This window comes from Micrasema longulum, unplaced genomic scaffold (assembly GCF_059751315.1).
Source record: "Micrasema longulum isolate JH-2025_06_02 unplaced genomic scaffold, ASM5975131v1 h1tg000987l, whole genome shotgun sequence".
Taxonomy (NCBI): Eukaryota; Metazoa; Arthropoda; class Insecta; order Trichoptera; family Brachycentridae; genus Micrasema; species Micrasema longulum.
Window position 1 is genome coordinate 294,945 of NW_028278176.1, and position 23,141 is coordinate 318,085.

The following is a 23,141-nucleotide window of genomic DNA, read 5'->3' on the forward strand; positions in this document are numbered from 1 at the left end:
AAAAATACGACGGTTTTTTATTATGTAACGTCGACGTAGCATCGTTATTCTGGTTATAACATTAATTCATTTTTCTACTTTTCCCAAGATATTTTTTTCGGGCTGAAAAGTAGCTTTTAACACTGGTGAGGTTATTGGCTACACGTATTCGAAAAATCACGTTAAGTGGTCGCACCAATTCGACGTGAACGAAGAATTTATTTTTCATTTAACAATTTTCTCGAGGGAGTGATTTTTTTTTTCGTGAAGAAAAGTTGCATTTTCAATTCTCATCTCTTCGGCTTTCCCTATGCAATATCTCCGTTACGACGTGACGGAAACACAAACAGACAATCACATTTTTTTAAATATTATTATTGTGAATTGCGAGTTGTTAAAATATATTAATTTTCAATTTTCTGTCGAAATTTCATATTTTGTTTTTTGGTAACGAGTTTTCTTGCTTGACCGAGAGTTTAATATAAAAAAAATAAGTGTGCCTCCATAATTCATTTTTTAAAATACCCATGACTTTGGTCGTTCGATGATTGGATATGCAGTTATTAATTTGTTAAATAATTATTTTTATTATTTGTATCGGGTGTAACAAATGTTTTATCCATTTTTTTCCGAATAAAGAGAACAATAGGACATTACAAAAAAAAAACACAAATTTGTCAGTAATGTATTTTCCTTTATTATTTTGCAAATAATTGGTTAATCATTCATAGCATCTTCGCCGAATACTGCTTAAATATCACATGCACCTTTGTCAGCTTTATAGAGCCCGCCGATTTTTAATTACATGTAATGAAATGTTTTACAAATAAAATTACTATTAAAGTAGATTAAGTATTAAATAATCGAAGCAATATATAAGAACCTGCTGACGAGTTGTATGCTTACAAAAGGGAAATATCACGTTTTTTAAAAACATTTTTAATGTAATAAGGGTCTATAAAATATTGTCTCATAAAAAAAAAGTTTTTGGTACTTATTAGTAGCATAAAAAATATTTTTAAATTTGTAATTTTGGATTCCCGCAAATACGGTCATCGCATTGGCAACATCATAGACATCGTCATGAATCTTGAAGTCACAACTACCAATGTCAAATATGTCGCGTTTTTCTAGTGACATATTTGTTTACATTTTCTTTTTTAAAGTTATATATGAAAACATTTCTTTTCAATATAATCATACCGCCTTTGTCGTATTGTTAACTCAAGATAGGATCTGGACTTTTTTGGTTTAAGTTTACAACGATTTAAACGAGCACTAAATAAATAGTCCAGATCTTGTCTCGATGTCCCTTATGTTTGTCAATGCTTCTTTCTTTTTTCTTTAAATGTTTTAAACTACTCTTTTATTGTAATATTTAAACCTTATAAATTGTAAACATGGACAATGTCCGTTAATAAATAAATAAATATTGATTTTGAAAATACAATCGATTTTTCATCTTTCCTATACTAAATATAAAAGATTACCATAGGCGTTGATAATAAGCCTGTATATGTTGTTTAAATTGTATATTCATTTTTTTGTTTTGTACCTTCCTCAATATCATTAAATAAGTTGTTTTTTTTTATTTTCTTGTTCAAATAAAAAAAAAATGTATTTGTGTCATTAATATATGTATTTTATTTTTAATAATTGATTTTTTATTTTTTTTATTTTTCTATCATTATTTATTATGTTTACATATTTTATTTGCAGTTTCTGAATTACTAACATTTCTTAACTTTTAAATTAATTCTATTCCATCAATGGGTTATTTTAATGTGTACATTTGATTAATAACTTACATAGCCATGGAAAGTGATTATTGACGGTTTTTATTATTTAAGTTCCAATGTACCCTTATTTTCCATATTAATTATCTGTAAAAACTGTTGTTTTTTTTCCTAAATAAATAAATCCAATTCATATATTTTTATCGGCATTTGTAGTACGTAATATTTTCCTACAGAACTTTAATTTTAAGACTGTTCTGCAAAAATGTGAATATATAAATATTACCGAGCATCTAATTGTTGTCAAAATAAGTCTCCTTGATCTTTCTTTTGGGATGTTTTTTATTTCTCATTTAGATCCAGAGTATTATTTTTCTTTTGTGAAACAGTGTATCCGCTTGGAATAGCCGAAGAGGCCCAAGGTCGCCAATGGGTGTTACATATTCCCGACTTGACAGCAAACAATAAGTACGTAACGTGAACTGTTGACGTGCCCAAGGTTACGACCGTTGTGACAGAAGATGACAAACTCTGATATCATCTACAGCTGAGATTCCACCGGCGCGGCCGACAGTGTCAATTTGCTCTGACATGTCAAAACGTCGGACAAACAAACGGAGATCTGTCCCCGATTTTGGTGTATGTCTACGTGATGAGTTTTTTAGGTCATGCAGTCAAAACACGCGTTGAAAACGTTCTGAAAAATGTCGTCCTGTAGAGACGGATGTAAATAAATTTTCATTAGTTAGTAAATATAATCATTTTAAAAATGTACTACTTATGAAATCGTCTTTATCAAACACAAATCACACTTGAAGTAACATCTCCATTTTCTTTCTAGAGAATTTGCGATGTCAAAAAAAATTATTTATTTCTTTAGGGTTCCATGAACCTTTTAAATAATTACAATAAAACCAGTGAAAAAAAATAGCATAATATTAAAAAAGAACATTATATCGAAAAAAGTATTCAATAATAAACAGTATTTATAAAAAATAGAAATACCTATCACATCTGTAACAAATATGAATATATAAAAGAAAGAAAATAACAGCTTTTTTTATAAAAAAGAGGTAGAGACGAAACGAAAAAAAAGTGCTGTAAAAGAAAACTTAAAGAATTTACATTCATGGTATTTATAAATATAGATACTAAACAATAAAACATTTAAAATAAAATTAAAAACACAAGAGTAAAAAGTTAAAACAAAAGTTTTTTTTTTGTTAAATAGGTATTCGAACATAGTTTTTCTGTCGCTCTTTCGTACAAGCCTCCCCGATATTTTGCGAAAAAGACAACAGCAAGTGGGACTGATTATGCTTAACTCAAACTGACAAAATCGAGGTTTCGTTGTCCTATTTTCCACGCCCCAAAATTAAACCGATTGTGTTTATTTTTTTGGATAAAAAGTATCATAATGAAATTTTCAGTGTCTACTTTTTCCGTTTTTAAAAATTATTTATCATTTTTGTGTACCGTACGTCTGAAGACGGCAGTTAAAACTGTGCGCTTTTATCGGTTTTTGGACGAGAGCCAGCTCCTAGCTCCCATAAGAAACAATTTATCAAAAAAGTAAAACTATAGAGACAAGCCAATGGTAAACATTTATAGTGTAGTAAAAAACACTGCTCTTGTGCCATAATATAATAAAATAGTAGAAAACGTTTGCGTGAAAAAAAGTCAGACCGCGTTTCCTCTCTGCGCCGCACTAATGATGGTGCAAAGGGCACGGCATCGGTAAAATTAATGCAGTGTATCTCGATTATGTGCTACAAGAAGGTAAAATGATCGTTTCAGGAACCATACTTTGGAGAGTTCAAAATTGCCGTGTTAAACTTTGTTTTAAACAAATATTTCACGTTGACCCTCCCAGGAATCGAGCCCAAGACCTCGAGCGTGGTAGGCCAACACGTCTACTAGTTCACTAATATATTGTTGCTTGAATTGTGTTTTTACCCCTTTGAATTATCTCGCTAGAGATGATCTATTTTTAGAAGCATATGCGCATAAATTTATTATTACCTGTGAATTCCAAATATCTCTTAGCTCATTATTTGTGCTGCAAGTTGGTTGCACGCTGTTACATCTCCATTACTCAAAAATACCTCCGCGACTAATAGTTCGTGTTCTTGAGAACTAAGCGCACTTATTTACATGCATTTTTCTCTAAATGCACTTTAATGAATACATAAATTTCATCTCATTGTGCTAAAAAAGTGTCGGCATTAAAAAACTATTGTTTGTTCCGAGAAACATGGGCAAAATATGTGTACCGCTTATTACATTAACAATGGATCAAGCTTTGTACTTGAGTCATTAAAATAACCTTTTTTTAACTATCGACCTTGTTATCAATGTTGGTAGGTTTAATATGGACTTAATGTTTGTATCTGCGTAGGATTATCTGATAACATATTGTTGGTCGTCAGTTCACTGTGCCAAAAACATCCTCACGTTGCGGTGCTGTGTAATGCTACGCATGCAAAAATGAGAGATTTTTAATCTGAAAGATTGAATATTCATTGCCAATTGCTTCAATTATTAAAACTGATAATACTTTAAATCTACATATTTTCTAAAAACATGAATAAACCATTAGTTTATGCTTGCAGCGCGGGCGAAAGAACCGCCCCTAATGAAATCCGGAGAGTTACCAACTGGCGTCTGGCAGAAGTACTGGCAATTTTTATGTTCGCGTGTGTGACGTGTAAAATTGTTTCTCTCGCTCCCGGATATACCTGTAGTATTGAGAGTAAGACGTAAAGAGGACGTGAGATGATTATACACGGGTTTTCAGGGCCAGACGGCGAAACTTCAGAGGTACATGCTTCATAGTAAGTTTTAAGAAAAATCCTAATTTTTTTTTCCGAAAAGTCATAAAAAATAAATAAATTATGATCTCAAAATGGAGTAAATCTTTAATTTCTCGGACAAGCCTCCTTTCCGCAAACCCCAACCCCCCCCCCCACAAAAAAATGCGATAAAAACGTATTTGACCAACGAAGTGATACGCACCAGACGCGGACCAAGGAAGCGGCTGGGTAGGAGAGGGGCAGAGGTTTGTGGAGGAACTGCTTGTCCGAGAAATTGAGGATTTACTACATTTTGAGACGACATTTTTTTTTTTAAATGACTTTTTGGAAATTGTTTTACTAAGATTTTTTTAAAAGCTTACCACGAGAAATATTCCTCTGAAGTTTCGCGGTTTGACGTGGTTCTCTTTTACTTCATTTTACGCGTTTCGCGACATATTGGTAAACTTTCTATTGTATTGGTGATTTATCTCCGATTTGTGATAAAATGCTTTTTCTGTTTCTAATAAGTATTATTTATTTAGTAAAAATATGTTTTAATGATGTATAAATGTATAACCGAAAATCCTAACCCGGAGATTATTATATTTTTAGAGATATTACAGTTATTAGATTCAATTTGTACTAGCTACTATCTACACATCACCGGAAAGGGAGAGTTAATGAAGTCTTTCAAAATCATATATTAATTACAATATTTGAGTTTGTCCAAATGTTCGTAGACAAAAAACTGGATTTCATCCCCTCGGGAGTCATTAAGATTAACAAATAAAAACAGGAATGAAGAATACCTTAAATACGTAATTTGTTAATCGTAATGACTCCCGAGGGGATGAAATCCAGTCTTTTGTCTACGAACATTTGGACAAACTCTAATATTGTAATGAAACCAACTGGTCCAAGAAGAAGTTTAAAAATTGGAAAATTGTTTTCAGGCGTTGCCTAGTATGTGAAATAATTCAGTCAGATGCTACTCTTCACAACAACAAAGGTTTCAGCTCTTTAACTTCAATAAAATCAACAGATGGAAGAATTGAAGAAGAATGGATGTTCAAACATAGGCAAAATGGTGAATGTTACACAGTGTGTAAAGTGGCCACTTAAACCAGCCAAAGGCAGGTCATAAGCCTTGTAAATGCCTAGACTTCAATATTCCCTTATTTAAGGTATTCTTCATCGCTGTTGTAATTTGTTAATCATATATTGATTGACACGATCTTAACGTGGACTACGAATCATATGTCTAAAAGCATTGTTTGTCCGTTCTTACACAAGCTTTCACTTCGTTCCTCTGTTGAGGGAGCCCTCTTCATACCACGAAACATATTTAGTTTATCACTTAACACATCTCACAGTACTTACGTAGGTTCCAAGACCTGCACTTACCTTGTTGTTATTTAAGAAGTAGGATCTGATATATAGAAATACTCGCTTGATTTTTTTTTTACAATAAATCATGTATATTTTTTTATTTATTAGTAAATCATATAATACAAAGTATCATACATATGAATTACATTCCCAGTAGTTACTTCAACTCAATTTGGGATTTAAATTATAATAACGTTTTTTTTAAGAGCACATATTCAGAACAATAAATAAACAAATTTAAATTGTTCCTTTATCCTTCTTCTTTCCTTCCCATCCCCTCTCCTCTCTTCATAGTATAGTGTTATTATTTTTTTTTTAAATATATTTATTTTTGTTAATCTTTGCTTTTAATTTTTGTATAAAATTGTAAGATTCAATATGTCCATGTATTTATAATTTTCTCAAACTGAACGGTTTGTGTATATAGGAAGAAATCGCCTTAAGGCAATATGCCCGCCCTTATATGTATATATATATTGTATATGTATATAAAGTGTCAAATAAATAAAAATAAATAAATAAACAAAGCAAAGTTGGATCTTTAATATATCACAATAGACCATAAAAAATCTTAAACGAACAAAATAAATGTATAAAAACCCTTTCGAAAATGAGGAAGTGATAAATCTATGACTAAGGGAGATACGGTCGTTAAAATCACATGCTACACAGACGATGCAAACATAGTGGTAGAATTAGAAGATGATTTACAACGCGTGTTACACAAGTTTCATCTTGAGCATTTATCTCGATCGGAAGTTTTCTTTCAATATTTCAAAATATAAATACACTATCACATAAACAATCAAAAAAAATCTAACAAAAGCAAGCTATGTGTGTGTATGCATTAAATAAAACATTTTAGGCTATTGGAAGAATACGATATGTCAAAAAAATGACAAACACTGCTTATATTAAAATATAAACGTTTTTAATAACGATAAAAAAAGCTAATTGTGTGCTTTACATTAAAAATACAAGCTATTTAGATTTGCTTAATTGAAAAAAAAAAATTCCCAAAATTCATTTCTATTTTATTATTATCTGGAATGCGTTAGAACAGTTTTGGATCTATGAAAAATGATTGTCTACGCGAGTCAAAACTTAACTAGGCAACGCCTGAAACTGTTATTTTTTCAATTTCTATACTTCTTCATGGACCAGTATGTAGGTGAGATAATTCAATTAGATGAATCTCACCCGCATAAATAAAGGTTTCAGCTCTTTAACTTCACAAACATCAATAGATGAAAGAATTGAAGGAATATAGATGTTCAAATATAGGCAGAATGGTGAATGTTACATAGTGTGTAAAGCGGCCACTTAAACCAGCCATTGACAGGTCATAAGCCCTGTAGATGCCCAGACTTCTATATTACCTTCTCTTAAATGTTCCTCATCTCTGTTGTAATATCTTAATATAAACAGCTCCCCAGGGAGTTGAATCCAGTTCTTGTCTACAAAAATTTGGACAAACTCAAAATATTTTTGCTAAACAAATTAGTTAAAGTTTTTTTTTTTTTTTAAACTACAAAATAGTAAAAAAGAAACATAAAATATCCAAGATTACAAATAAAAGAAAACAATTGAAGTGAGAAAATCCTATGCTCTAAATATAAATATGACAAAGTAAAATTGAGAATAATTTAATATGAACATAAAGTGGCTAGTATTTAGCTAGGTCATAAATAAAAAGAAAAATAATGCTAGAATAATACTTTATAAATAATACGTTTTTTGGATCAATATGAAAGCTTAAATAATCTTAATAACACCTTTATTTTATCAGTTGAAATTTGGCAATAAATCCACAAATGTATAATTTATATATAAAGAAATAAACAAAAATACGTATCTAAGAAAACATTATTTATATATTCCTTTTAGATTTAATTTAAATCTACATGTATGTAAAATGCATATAAAGTCTATCAGTTTTTTTTATACACAATAGGCTCTCGTGACTTGCTCGTAAAATTGCTTCTTAGCAACATGTTCGCCATTGTAAATAAATCAAAATAAGTTTAACACATGTAAATGGCAAGCGAAGTTTGTGACATCAATCAACTTTGTACATTCTCTTCGTGTTCTTAATGATTCAACATTGTTGAAAACTCACCCAGTGATAATTTACAAACAACGGAAACAGAACAGTAGGTAGGCGTTCCAGTAGCCCTTGGCAGTATTCGATCATCAATAATGTAGAAAGTATGCAAATGGAAACTAATTTTGGACTCCTCAACGCGTTATAGATTAAGGTACCTGCATTCTTGTTGTTTAATATTGCTCTTGAAAAATCCATAAGAGATGCAGGAGTAGAAACAACGGGAACTACTTTTAGAAAGACCTCCCAGATATTAGTCTATGCAGATGACCTAGACTTAATCTCCAGAACTGTCCCGGGATTAAAAGATGATTTCTTAGCTTGAAATGGCTGCAAATGACATGGGTCTTAAAATGAATACATCTAAGACTAAATATATGTTTGCAAGAAAGTCACAAATAAACTATGTACAATAGGCAATGGACGTTGGGTCACACCACATAGACAATGTCAATTCCTTTAAATATTTAGGTACTGAAATGACTAATGATAACAATTATAGTACCGAGATTAGAGCACGGCTATCGGCAGCAAACAGATGTTATTATGGCTTGTTTAAACATCTGGGATCCAAATTGCTCACTAGAAAAACTATGACCATTATTTACAAAACTCTCCTCAGACCGGTCATTACATATGGTGCCGAATGCTGAGTTATGACCAAAAGAGATGAAAATATGGTATTGGTATTCGAAAGAAAAATATTAAGGAAGATATTTAGTGCTGTCAACCAAAACGGAGTGTGGAGGAAACGGTTAAATCATGAATTGGAGGCACTGTATGGCGAACCCAACATTGCACAATTCATCAAAATAAGAAGATTACAATGGTTGGGCCATGTGCACAGAATGAATGATAACCGCACCCCAAAAAAGATTATTTATACCACTCCGGAAGGCAGACGAAGCAGAGGCAGACCAAAATTAAGATGGCTGGATAATGTGGAAAGTGACACTAGAGCGATTGGCCTGACGAACTGGAGAAGAACCGCGGGGTGCAGGAACGAATGGAGACAAATTCTGGAAGAGGCCAGGACCCACAACGGGCTGTAGCGCCACTGATGATGATGATTCTTTTAAAAACTTCGTTAATTCTTAACTCTTTGATCCCTTAACAAAGATTTAGTAATATTTTTTTCAAACTTTTTAATTTTGAAATCCGTTATTTATATATATAGCAAACAATTGATTACGTATTTTTTTATTTTTTTACAAAACAAAAACTCTTTACATAAAATAAAAAATGCCTGTTCAAATTTGCACTGTAAGGGAATCGCAATATGAAAAGTTGTTATTTTTCCATTACGATATATTTTCAAAAATAAATGAAAAACCCGCAAAACCACAAAACTATTTTTAAATAAAGAACTTACTTGCTATCATAATTATAATTTAGAGGTTTTCAAAGGAGTAGTAATTTTACGCGTTCAAACGATTGGCTCTACGATCTGATCCCCAGGAGTCATTTTTTAGAACTAAAAGCTTTACATATTTGTTCAAAAAAGAGTTTCAGGACTGAATCTTCCTTAGGGGGAGGGATTTGAGTGAGAAATTCGTTGATGGTTTTTCAAAAAATTGAGTTGATTTTATTTATTTTTTTATATTTTTTTTTTGGTTTTTGATGTACCATGTATTTTTTAATGTTGTTTTTATTCGCAGTTGATATGGTGATATTGGCTGTTAAAGTTTTATACAAATATTGGTCCCAACTCAACACAGGATTTTGGTTCCATGGAGTTGGGACATGTGTCTTAATAAATGTTAAATTAATATATTGTGAATAAATAAAAATAAAATAAATGGCCGAAACTATTAAAAAATATCCAAATATGTACCGACGGCAATTAGTTGCATCAAATGCATTCTTAAATAAGAGATATATGCGTTATTTTGCACCAGGGGTGCTATTCTGAACCACTCTCGTGGCACGAGAAAACAGTTTTTCTAGTGTATTTTGTATGTAAATACACGAGATAATACGGCCACGAGAGCGTTTGGAATACCAGCCCAGGACACATTTGTACCGTGAGGAAGCAAAGGGTTAATCTAGCCATTCCATGTTTAATATGCAAACCCTTAACTTACGCCCTACCTAAATACTAGCCTCATGGTCATCGCGGTATCTTGCCTGTCTTTAAATTGATGTCGTCATCAAAAAACTGTTTTTTAAATTTATATTTTACTGTAGAAATAAACGACTAGTCATACTTTAATCCACAAATTTAGAATAACCGGTGGCCGGTTTCATTACTTTCGCAACATCTTTGAGACTGGTATTATAAAATTATTCTTTTACGTATTTATATAAAAACGTTAAGGAGTTTGGCATTTCAGTCTTGAAGATGTCGCAAAAGCAGCTTGCCCACCACATCTGAGGACATAAGTCTCCTTGATGGTGCCCACATACACAGACAAATTGCTCGTTGCCGATCGACAAAAGCTGCCCGAATGAGCTCTCTCTAATCTAGTAGCCTCGGCATCTTTGTGCTGGAAGAAGATAATCCGGATGTACAATATATGCACGTCCTTCGATTGTGGAAAAGAGGGTCGTGTATTATTTACTGACTGGGATTAAATTCACCGGATCTTTACATCTGACAGTCCCTGTAACAGGGTCACGGATAGTAGCGAGAAGCTTCATTTGATATTCGTAGAGAGGGCAAAAAGGCAATACCACAGGATGTGATCAAAATATTGATTAGGACACAGATATCCTAACCAATCGATAAAGCAGAGAGCACCTGCTTTCGTTTTCATTTTATTGCGACAAATAGTTTAAAATGGTAGATTTTCGTTTATGAACAAAACGTTTTACTTTTGGTCGATCGAAATGGTCACCGTGAAGGTTTGGAGACGTGAAACTAATGGCCAAAAGCGAGTAATAATAACGGAAAAATTCTAGGTCGATAAGAAGTGTGACCATACATTAGTTCAACTAAACTAAGAGATGGTGGTAATAAGCGTAGAAAACGTGCATGGACATTTGAAGTTAAGCAATTTAGAGAATTAGTAGAAAACTTGGACAATGAACTTAGAAAATTAAACATGGAAGTCGTCAATTAAGAGGAAGCGTGGTCTGATTTTTCTTTCATATTAACGTATTCCAGAATTTTCTCCCTGGATTACGGCACTACAGCGATGCCTTTTTAAAACATTAATTATGTATATCTATCATTGGCATGTCGGTATCGTTTGTTTTTTAGTTTGTCGATAGATTGTCTCTTTTAGAATCTAGGACCATCTAAAACCCTTAAAAGTACCTAATTTTATCTGCCGTCTTCGGACATACGGTATGGTATACAAGTATGATTACTATTTCTGAGAAAAAAAACGCAGTGGCACAAAAAATCCTTCTGATGCAATTTTATTTTAAGAAATCAAAATCTTTTCCTATTCAGGGGGCCAAAAACGGGAATACGCGACATCGACTTTGGTGATTTTAGTTAAGCATAATCAGTCGACGTGCAGAAGTCTTTTTCGCTCAGTATTCATAGAAGCGTCGGCGAGAGAGAGACAGAAAATATTTTAAAATCGTTCTAGTTGTTGTCCCGTGGCTAGGGTTTCGGACTCGCGGCTCAAAGGTCCGTGGTTCGAACCCCACTCTACCCCAACTCGATTCCCATTTTCTAATAGTAAGTTATTTTCAACCCGTTAAAAATGGCCCTCAAAATTAAATATTTGCGTAAATAAAAAAAAAGAACGCAAATATTTATTTTTTCCCTTAAAAAGAGGATGTGGGCTCTCCCGCCCCACATCCCCTTAATTCACGTGCAATGCAATGTTACTAATAGGCCAATGAAGCATCATCTTTACTTTATGTATGTTAATATATTTGTTTTTATTTATTTATTTATTTAACTTTTTGTACATAATGTTATTTGTACATTGGCGGGCTTATTGCCAAATGGCAATTTCTTCCAACCAACCAATAAAATAAAAGTTTTATTTTTATAATTCAAGTAACATAACATATTCAATAGAAAAAAAAAATGATTAAAAAGTTAAAAATATATAAAAATAGAAATAAATGTATTTGTTTATAAATTACCTCAAATCAAAACTATTACTCAATGGGAAAAAGGAAAAAGCGGAAAGAGAAAAAAGGAAAGGAGGAGAGATTAAGGAAGAGAAAGGAGATGTTTCTTCAGACGTGATTTAAACAGAGATAATGTAGTAACATCTTTGATGGTGGATGGGAGATGATTCCACAGTCGAGCCGCATGGACACTATATGAGTTAGAGAAGAAATAGGAATTGTGTATGGGTATTAAGAGATATATCTAAGTCAAATTTGCACATTAATTCTCTGTTCCCGAGAATTCACTCTCTCGGGAACAAATGGACTAATGACCATAAAAATAAATATATTTGCTAAAATTTTGTCAAATTTCTGGAGCCAATTATTAAAAAAAAAATTGAATCATAATTTAGTTTTTAGTATTTTCGTTTGTTTTTTATGTATGATTTTTTTTCATTTTTAAATGTATTTTTATATTTGTAAATTGTTCATAACCTCTGAATGTGTAAAAGCCCTTTGGGTGTTAATAAATATATAATAAATACTTATTTGTGATGAATGTACATTTCTTCTCATTTGTATACATTATTTAGTAAACCAGCTTGATACTTTTTTGGATTAACTGCATCAATATCATTGAACAAGTCGTTTTTCATCTTATTTTACTATCATCGCATTGTTTTTTGCACAATTGAATTCACGTTTCAAAATTACCATACGCATTTGGCGATCTACTTTTCTCGACGCCTGACAATGGTCTGTGTAACGCGCTCCTAAATTATGTTCTATCATCTTTTATGTATTTTTTCTCACGTTGAATGAGGTGATCTGAAAATTAATCTTCAAAATGGATCATCACAAAGAAATTGTTTGATGAAGATTGGTTCTTGATCAGTGTAGAAATATTTGCTTCGCCCCCGCAGTTTCTTAAGTGGGTGTCATTTATATTGTGCTAAGTAGCGAACAATAGAAAAAGCGTGTGACGAGTTTGCTTCTATGGATTCTTCATTTCTAACGTTCTTGTAACTTTGTATGGTCTTATTGTTATTTTCATTATGTCTGTGTTCTAAATGATTCACCATATCATCATTCTTACTATACATTAACAAGTAATAATTCGTTAATGTTTTTATTTTTCATTCTGTCGTGGTGTAACAGCCAGGGCATTTGCCTACCATGCAAGAGGTCTCGGGGTCAATTCCCGGCATGGTTGGTATGAAATATTTATTCAAAAGGGTGTTTTCACACTAGAATATTTCATAATCCCTAGACTGGTACCTAAAGCGTAAGACTGATCGTCTAATCTTCATGTAACAAAAAAAAAATGACTAAGATACTAGGCGACGCCTGAAAATATATTGTATGTAGTAGAAATAATTTAATCAGATGAATCTCACCCGTAACAATAAACTCCTTAACTTCTAAAACGTTAACAGATGGAAGAGTCGAAGGAATAAAGAAATTTTAATATACGCAGAATGGCAAATGTTACACAGTGTGTAAAGTGACCACTGAAACCAGCTAACGACAGGTCATAAACCCTGTAAACGTCTAGACCTCCATATCACCTTCTCTAAAAATTTTTCGCTCTCTGTTGCAAGAAATTAAGATTTTTTTTAAATAAATACCATATAATACACTTCTAGTCGCCGAGTGATGAAAATGTTTGAAATCACTTTTATACTCCGATTATCGGTATGTGGTAGATCGTCTACATTGCACAGTGTACGGTTGATCTTTTTTTATTTCGAATTCGACATTTTGCTGATCAATTATGGGTTATGGTCGAAGACCAACGATATAAAAAGTTTTAGAAGACCCTCGATTTTACCTCCATTGATATTTCATCAGTTTCAGTCGATCGCATCGGCCATAAAAATAGTTGAAGCGGTCGTAAATCGAAAACAGCGCTCTTAAATAAGAATCGAATCTGATAACTCGATTTTATGGTTTTTATAGATTCCGCTAATGGTTAACAGCTGGGTTTAGACGAATAAATACACTATAACATCATCTCATCTGTTTTCCTTTCATAGCTTTCTCAAAACTTTAACTCGGTTCGAAAGGCTTATCACCTAATTTCCATATTTATTTAGCTTTAAAATTATGTAAATGTAATCCGATTAGTTGTGTAGTGCTGAACGCATTTTTATTTTAATCGTTTCTGAGCTCTGGGGTTTGATTTCCGATAAGGTTGACATGGAATATTGATTGAATCTTTGCTTTTAATTTTTGAATAAAATTGTAAGATTCAATATGTCCATGTATTTATAATTTTCTCAAACTGAACGGTTTGGGTAGGTAGGAAGAAATCGCCTTAAGGCAATATGCCCGCCCTTATATGTATATATATTGTATATGTATATAAAGTGTCAAATAAATAAAATAAAATATGATTACCGAATGGTGCTTCTCGCTACTATCCGTGGCCCTGTTATAGGCCCTGTCAGATGTTAGAACGAGTTTATTTAATACGCGTCAGATTAAAGTTTCTGTCATATGTGTGTTCAGTCAACCCATAGCTAGGAGCGTTACAGTAATTCAATTTAAAGGTGTCCGTGTGACTAATGAACTAGACGATCAAAATATAAAATCAACCAATTTTTACGGTCCATTTCACGTGTGTAAATTTTCAAGGGTTTCCAAAAGTTTTTTAGTCATTTCGGCGAATTGATCATGTCCAATTAATTGAATCCCGGTCAGTGAAGAATTTACGTCCCTCTTTTCTCAATCCAATGAAGTGCATATTATGTACTTCTGGATTCCCTTCTTTCAGCTCAAAGATGCTAAGGCTACAGATTACAGAGAGCTCCCTCAGGCAGCTTTTCTCGTTCGGCAACGAGCAACTTTTCCGTGTATGTGGGCACCGCCAAGGAGACTCATGTCCTCAGATGCTGTGTGCGGTATGCCGTGGGAAAGCTGCTGGATTTCGCAAAGCCCCTCATTATCATTTTCTGCATCTATCAAGAATTTTCCGTACGAAAATGGGAATATTTGTCTGAAAATTTTATTATTATTATTATTATGGATAACTTATATAGCGCCATTTTCGTAACAAAATACCTCAAGGGCGCTTTACATAGTGATTCTTTTAAATTTGTAATTTAATTAAAACAATTTATTTTGCTGTCACATGCTACGGATTTATTCAAATGATTTAGAGAACAAGTGGATTTTAAGTTTTTTCCGAAACATCACTTCACTTTCACAGCCTCGCACCTCTGCTGGGAGAGCATTCCATGCCATAGGGCCTGCGACCGCAAATGCGCGTTCACTAAATTTAGTGCGCTGTTTGCATAGAGGTAAAATAACTTTTCCTCTCGCCGTAGACGTAGCTGATCTAAGCGCTAGACGCCTGTCAGCTAGTTTATCTGGAATGCATAGTTCCCTTAGATATTCCGGAGCAGAGTTGTGCAGTGACTTATACATAAGCCAACAGAGTTTGTATTCGACCCTCTGTGGAAAACGTAGCCAGTGTAGTGATATGACTGAACTTAGAGATTCCGAAAATAAGTCTCGCTGCGGCATTCAATACAGATTGTAGGCGAGTCATTTTGTTCATTGGTAGACCTGCGTAGATACCATTACAATAATCGACTCTAGACACTACAAATGTCTTCGTCGGTAACCTGTAATTGAACATATTTCAAAAAATAATATTACGTAAGCATTCATTTTTTAGTACTGATAATACGGTTTATAATCGAAAATATCTCTGTTGACTGTTGACTTTATATTTACCGGTACCGAAAAGGGCAGATATGAAGGTAATAAAACGTAAATAAGATATTGTTATAAATTGAATATTACAACCAGAATTATCTTTTTTTTTTAAAAGAGAATTCAATTCCATAAGGTTACAACTTTCGGTTATTTCAATAAATATTTATTTTTAGTTAAGAAGGCATAATTTTAAGTAGAAATAAAGGAAAATGTCACAAAAATGCATGTGATTTAAAATGCTTGTATTTCTTTTCAAAAACAAAAATAAGGATTTGGCTTTGGCCACTTTCATGTTCCATTTATAATCTTCAAATTATTGCGAAAAATTTTTTGTTTAATATTTAGTCTTTATATGAGAACCCAGTTTAGTATGAAATGGCGTAATCTGCCGGTCTAAAAGTAATTATATTTTAGTTAAATAAAACTTTTAAGTATATTTTTCAAAAGAAATACCTTTAATAAAATATTGTTTTTATCTAATTTATGTTTTTTTATTTTCTTATTATTGCGCGATTAAAAAAACATTCGTTTTAAAATGGTTAAATCGTACGATTTCCTCATTTTGCGTGTGTTTAACCAGACTACAGCCTTAATATTTGCAGCACAAGCTTCGTGATTTTCCATGTTACTTAACTAAATTAAAACTCAAATTAAAGCACTTTGTTGTTAACCAATTATTATTTATTTAATTACCGACCGGTTTCGGTTTGACTATGTATTTATTTCGAAAGTATGTAGCTTCGTATGAACATTATATGCGTTTTCATGTTTAAAAAAGACACGAATAAATCAATCAAACTCTTGTATTATAATAACATGTAACTTCGATTTTTTTATTTTTTTTATAAAAATAAATATATGCGTTCTTATGATTTACCCAAATATTTAATTTTGAGGGCCATTTTCAACGAGTTGTAAATAACTCACTATTGGAAAATGGGAATCAAGTTAGGGTAGAGTAGGATTCGAACCACGTACCTTTGGTTCGTGAGTCCGAGACACTAGCCACAGAACCACAACCCGATTCAAATTTCGGGTTTTCAATTTCAATTTCAAAATTCAATTTATTTAATATTAAAATATTTACCTTTGCTTCGTATCCATATTAATTCCATATTGATGATAAAAAATGGCGGGAAACTTGATTTAAGATGAATCCACAGACTTCCGGAAGCTATCCGGAAGCGGTGGAAACCTGCGTGATTTGAAATCGTTTCAAACTGCGCGCTTTCTTCGCAAATTTTCAAATATCATTTAAGAAATTCGTCGGTCGAAGTCTCACTTTTGGTCGATGAACAAAAAGAACATTCACGAATCACAGAGGCGATGTTAGAGTTTATTATTTGGAAAAAGCCACTGAAAAAAACGAGCGTAAACACGTTAAATTTATTTTTAAATTTTAAATGTTATCGTCTTTGGAGTACCGACGTCCGTCGCACGCGCTGCCGTCGGCATCAATAAACCTCTAAGCGGAAAAATCTATGTGTCTAGCAACACCAATCTATAATCTATATATTATATATATATATACGTACAGCGCTTGTACCGCGTTACGAACGAACCCAGTAGTCAAATGTGAGGTTAGGCAATTTTTCAACCAATGACAGCTAAGGGTGCTAAGAGCGTAGCATATTTTTTGCCCAATGACAGTCGTTCTTTGTGAAATTTAAATGTTTACTGGTAGGCAAACTTAAATGTTGAACTGAGGTGGGCGCCACAATCGACAGTAAATTATTGCTCGTATCGGAAAACTTCCCCGATTCTTAAAAAAAAGTATTTTAATTAGTTATAAAAAAAGTAAATATATTCGTTTTAAATGTATATAAATATTAAGCATCCTGAAATTAGTAAAATATACGTTGATATTTGACTAATTGTCTGTTGAAGAATTTGACATTTGATTGAATTTTTTGTACGTTCTATATATAGTTTTGTGGTACTTTAATTATGGTGTAATGTTCAGCGCGTTTGTTAACCTTGCAAAAGGTCACGGGTGCGATTCCCGACATGGTTGATAAAAAGTATATATGTAAAACGTTGTTTTTATGCAACAATATTTCACAGTCCTTGGACTGGCACCCGAAGCTTTAGACTGTGTCAAAAATGATCAAAATACGCTGCGATTGGTGAACCAATGCAGTGCCCTATGCACCATTGGGTGCGGAAAAGGAATAATGGTGTTGGTAATTTAAGGTTCCAAATTTATAATTAATTCAAAATTATGACAATATAATGCCCGTGCGACCTTCTCTGGCGACCATCTTTACTACCTGAGCGGGTCTGTACGTAAATGTAGATTGGTGTTGGGTCTAACACTTTTTGAAATATGTATTTAGATTATTGATGCGCGTTTGTTTTGAGATTGCGCGGGAGTTCGAAATTTAAAATATGCTTATTGTTCTTTTGTCGACGGTTCGCGCGCTACTATCGCCGTCCAATTCTGATTACTTTCGTTTTCGCCATTTTCTTCCGTCGGGCGACTGGAGGAAGCGAGACGAGGCTTTGCGATCATAATCTTACTGAATGCGATTCCAGCGCAGTTGATACGCGCGCACATGCAAAAATAACGAAGTAATTCGTTCATTGTTACGGTCGCTTTGATCGTTTGGTCGTGCCCTTTTGACGCGGCGTACAAGTGCTTATTTTGCTTTTAGTTTTGTACATTTGAAAAGTCGAATTTAAAGTAAAAGCTTCCGAGCATGCAGGTGCGTGAGTAGGATGCAAAACCAGACTTAGATCAGGGAAGTTAAATCTCGTTTCCGAAAATGTTTTAGATTTATATTTAATTGCAAATATAATTATTTTTCACTGGCAAATTTAAGAAATTCAACAATGTATTCCGCATTTTGCACTTCAATGGTTCTTTTATTTGGCTGATTTTTTGTTTTCTATTCGGCGTAGGGTTCTAATTTTTATATGAATATACTTTTTTCAGTCGACAGGTTATTTAATTAACCCTCATTGATTGATATTAAAATTGGGAATGAAATCAGTGAACATTATATAAAATAACTATCGTCATACATAGTAATAAATTATATCTATAAACGAAATTTTATCGACAGAAATAAATCAAATAAAAAATTGTCTGGCAATCCCCTTTTCAATTTAGATAACATTTTTGAAAACTTAGTTATACAGTATCAATTTGTTTTCAGTCTTCTTTTTTATCTATATTATTCGATACCTTATTTATCGAATTATTCGTCACGTCAACACAAGACTTGAGTCCCACTTCATGGGAATAAATTAATGGATCTCTAGATTTTTTAATTATTTTTTGGTTATGTTATTAATTAATGATGTTTGCCAAATCTGAATTTATGTTCATTCTATACTTTGGTGTAAACAGACAATAATTTTTATTTTTATTTATTCATATAAAGATACATATTACAAAAAAATCATGTATCCCTAATTCTATGAGGCCAAGAGCCCATGTTGATTTGGGATGAAAAAAAAAGTGGAAGCGTGCGTATTATTAAAAAATACTAAAAAAAACATTTAAAAAAAAAAATCCAAAAATATCTGGACAACATGCTTAAAACTTTATATAAATCTATGCAATGTCTCGCAGCAGTCTCCTGCAATGAACAAAATCCAAACTTGTACACTTCTCTTAAAAATGGCTTTTGTTTTGGAGAACTTAATTTGTTCATCCAGTACATTGAACACTCTTGGGGCCACCAAAGATAAATTTCTCTGTAGCTCAATCACAAACAACTATCGACGTGCTAATAAGTAACGTGATCACAATTTTTCACCATGGTTCAATTCTCAAATATTTACGTTTCGTGACGTATAACCCTGCTGCGCAATCACATATATGAATTTCACTTGTGTAAATATTGAAAATATTCCAAAACTGCTATTTTTGTTTGTTTATTTATTTATTATTTATCATGTAATTCATTGCATTTAGCCGGCGGTTGGCAAGCCAAGTGTCAAGAAAAGCAGTCGCCACAGTAATTGTAATTTAATTTTCACTTTTTTGTATTGGATACTCCTTACTATTTTGCAAATGCAATATATTGTTTTATTTTTTTAAAGTAATCGCCGATTTTTCGCCAGAAAACTGTATTTATTTACGAGGAAAACAAAAAACAAACCGACACGAGCGTTGACTTAAGAGATTAGACACGCGTTGACTTATGACTGCGATAACTTGAGCATGTTCATTATTTAAATTTATTTTAACAGAGAGGGAAAACGTTTTTGAGAAGGGAATATGGAAGTCTAGGCATTTGTTTAAATAAATTTAAATATAAACAACTCCCTCGGGAGAAAATTTAGCCAGTCTGCAAGCATTTGGACATACTCAAACAATGTTCATTATTGTTCATTGTGATCGCTCAAATGCTTATCATGTTTTTAAGCACGTCGATAGTTATTTGTGATTGAGCTACTGAGCGAAAGTCGTACGTGTTTTTGGTATTAAATAACTCAAAACGCAGTGAAACCTCGCACGAGCATTCTCCCTGGAACCTTGTAACCACGTAACCAGAGATGTGTCAATGACTTTACTTAAATGTGTTTTAAAATAAAACACACATTTTAATTTATAAAATTATTTTTAGCGGCATTCTATATTGTTACCCCTGCTCGTGAAAGAGTTGCGCGAACTGATAAGCCTCCTTTCTCTTTCACTCACTTTCAAGCTCTCGGTATTCGGCATATTTTTAATGTACATCAAACCATAGTATTAAATTTGATCGAAATTATTAATGACAGGGCGGGGGTGGTTCAAGATACCCATGAATTTAAATATTTGATTTAATCATCGGTTTTTTCAGTTTGTCTTAATGTTTGTTTACAAGGCCTGGATCTTAATCCCTAGGAAGTATAAAGCTTCATATATTGTAACAGAAATGAAAAATATTTTAGAGAAGAGAATATCCACCAGTCATTGGCTAATGTGTAACGTTCACCATTATCCCTATGCTTGAACACCCATATTTCTTTCAGTCTTCTTCTATCTGTTGATTTTTGTAAAGTTAAGGAGCTGAATCCTTTCATCGTCATCATCATTCCGCTCCCGCACCTAATGGTGCATAGGACGCTGCATTCGTTCATAAATCGCAGTGTGTCTTGATCATTTTGTTACACGAAGGTAAAATGATCAGTCATACGCTTCAGGTGCCGCCAGTCCAGGGACTATTAAATATTCTAGAGTAAAAACACCTTCTCAAATAAATATTTCATGTCAACCATATCGGGAATCGAACCCGAGACCTCTTGCATGGCAGGTAAACGTGCTGACCACTACTGCTGAAATACATGCTAACATACTAAATAATAAACAGAATATTCAGAAAAAAATTGTGAAATTAGTTAAAAAGGATATGATAAAAAGTTTTACAAAGTAAAAAAAATAAAATAATAATAATAACAAAGGTATGCAAGAAAAAACAGTAAGCATATAAACAAAAAATGCATAGATATAAGCTTATGAAATAAATTCTGTAAACCAAACAATAAATAAAGTGTTACGGTAAGCAAGAAAGCCATTTTTAAGTTATGTTAATAAACAAGCAAGCATATATTATCACGAAAAAATAAGAAATAAACATATGTATCTATGAAATGCGTATTTGCCAATACTACAATGCAATTTGATATAATAGTCAAAAATAAAAAACAAGTATAAGGTAATAAAAATAAACAAGTAAGTATTTTTTTTTATTTATGAAATTAAATTGTCAATAATAGTTTGACGAGCAGCTACAAATATTAAATAATTATGTTAATGAAAATAAGGTTAATTAGATTGATTACGTTTTTTTATTATTATTATTAGGTTAACTTTGTTAAATAACTAATTTAAGGCATATTTAACATTTTGTAAAATGTTTCCCTCGGCACGGGACACCCCAGTTAGGGAACATTTTTTTGTATAAAAAAAAGAATACAAACAATTTAAAAGTATAAATAAATAAATATTTACAAATTATTAAGCATCTCTATTAAGTTTATTAAAAAATAATACAGATATGTACATATGAGGGTAATAATGGAGACATCATTGAAACTAAACATTTCTTACTGGAGCAATCTTATGCGGTAGTCTCTTATATTGATTTATATATAATTATAATTATTTCTTAGTTATTTTATTGGGTAGCTCCGCCGTAACAGGAGATTGCATAGACGGTCTTTATAGCGCATAAAATTTGGCCAAGGTGAAATGCTGAATTAAATTGTTGCAAATAACAACAATATTAAATACTAATAATACTCCACACATTCATTTTGGTACATGACCTAGATTTATCTTATGTACTTTGACAGGTAAAATTACAAGATAAATTGAATGTACAGACTGTTTTAATTTGAATAAATTATATTATGAAAAGACGTTTACTAACCGACGTAAAGAAAAAAACAGTAGATATTTGTTACATCCCTAACATTCGGGACTATTGTAGTAAATGCCAGACTACAAATAACGACCTCTGCTCGGCTATTAATGAAGTCAAATGTATAACGCTACTTAATTAATAAATAAATCTACACGAGGACTATGCAATACACGTGATAATATTGTCCCGTCCCAGCTCCGTGAAAAGCCTCGACTGCGCAAGACAGGACGATGGGACATTACAACAATTGAACAATTTGACCGTAGTTCACATGCAGCACGCTGACGAAAATACCCGAGGACTCGCGTTACGAGTGAAAAAAAATTTTTTTCATACGAAGATGTATTCGAATTGTTAAGAAGACGAACTAAATAATAAAAAGGTATCTTTTCTGCCGACATTTCCGGCAGAAAAATACGCGGGAACCACACGCACGCGAAAAGCAAATGGCAATTGTCCTACTGTCTTGTCTGTGCGCGTTCATTCGAAGACGATGTGGCCGCGCGCGGTGATGTGGGTAATTAATTGCCTTCGGAGATAGCCTGCTGAGTATCTTTATATATATAATTCCTCTGTACGTGTGATGTCACTGAACTCCTCTTAAACGTCTTAACCGATTTACGTGCGGTTTTTAGAGAAATATGGATATTTGCGCTGTGCGTGTTCGTAGGTATTAAAATCTTCAATCAAGTATGAAAAAATAAGTTAGGAGCGTAAAAGTTTTATTCATCGATCTATACAAAGATCATTTATAAAAAAATGGCAAGACATTGTTTTTTTGTGTATTAAAAAAAGTTGGTTTTTGAATGTTTACAAACAGCATTTGTTTTTTGTGGATCTTAATCAGACCCTTTCCTTAAATTCCTTATAACTTGTAGTTACATATAAGTTATCAATTAAAAATACTTGGTAGACTTCAACTTATTTTTTTGCAATTGTTTTTTTTTTCTTTATTTATCGACTGAGACTTGACACGCTTTTAACAATCACTATTCTGCATATAGGAAATTGACTTCCACATACGTGTATGGCATTTTCT

At 32.6% G+C, this 23,141-nt stretch overlaps 2 protein-coding genes across 16 annotated transcripts in view; one reads left to right on the forward strand and one right to left on the reverse strand.

Moving 5' to 3' along the window:
* Flo2 (flotillin-2) overlaps positions 1 to 23,141 on the forward strand; it is a 704,941-nt gene that overhangs the window by 254,239 nt on the left and 427,561 nt on the right. The gene's annotated exons all lie outside the window — the stretch shown is intronic.
* The window catches only part of LOC148277739 (uncharacterized), a 122,689-nt gene that overhangs the window by 50,506 nt on the left and 49,042 nt on the right, over positions 1 to 23,141 (reverse strand). Inside the window, exons 1-2 of one of the 15 annotated variants that reach the window (XM_088232462.1) lie at positions 18,014 to 18,185; positions 16,831 to 17,099 (exon numbers count right to left, since the gene is read on the reverse strand). The exons of 12 other annotated variants lie outside the window; for them this stretch is intronic. The gene's annotated coding sequence lies outside the window, so the exon portion shown is untranslated. Of the gene's footprint in view, positions 1 to 16,830; positions 17,224 to 18,013; positions 18,186 to 23,141 lie in introns of those variants that run through there. 2 more of the 15 variants (XM_088232473.1, XM_088232460.1) reach the window with 2 other exon arrangements.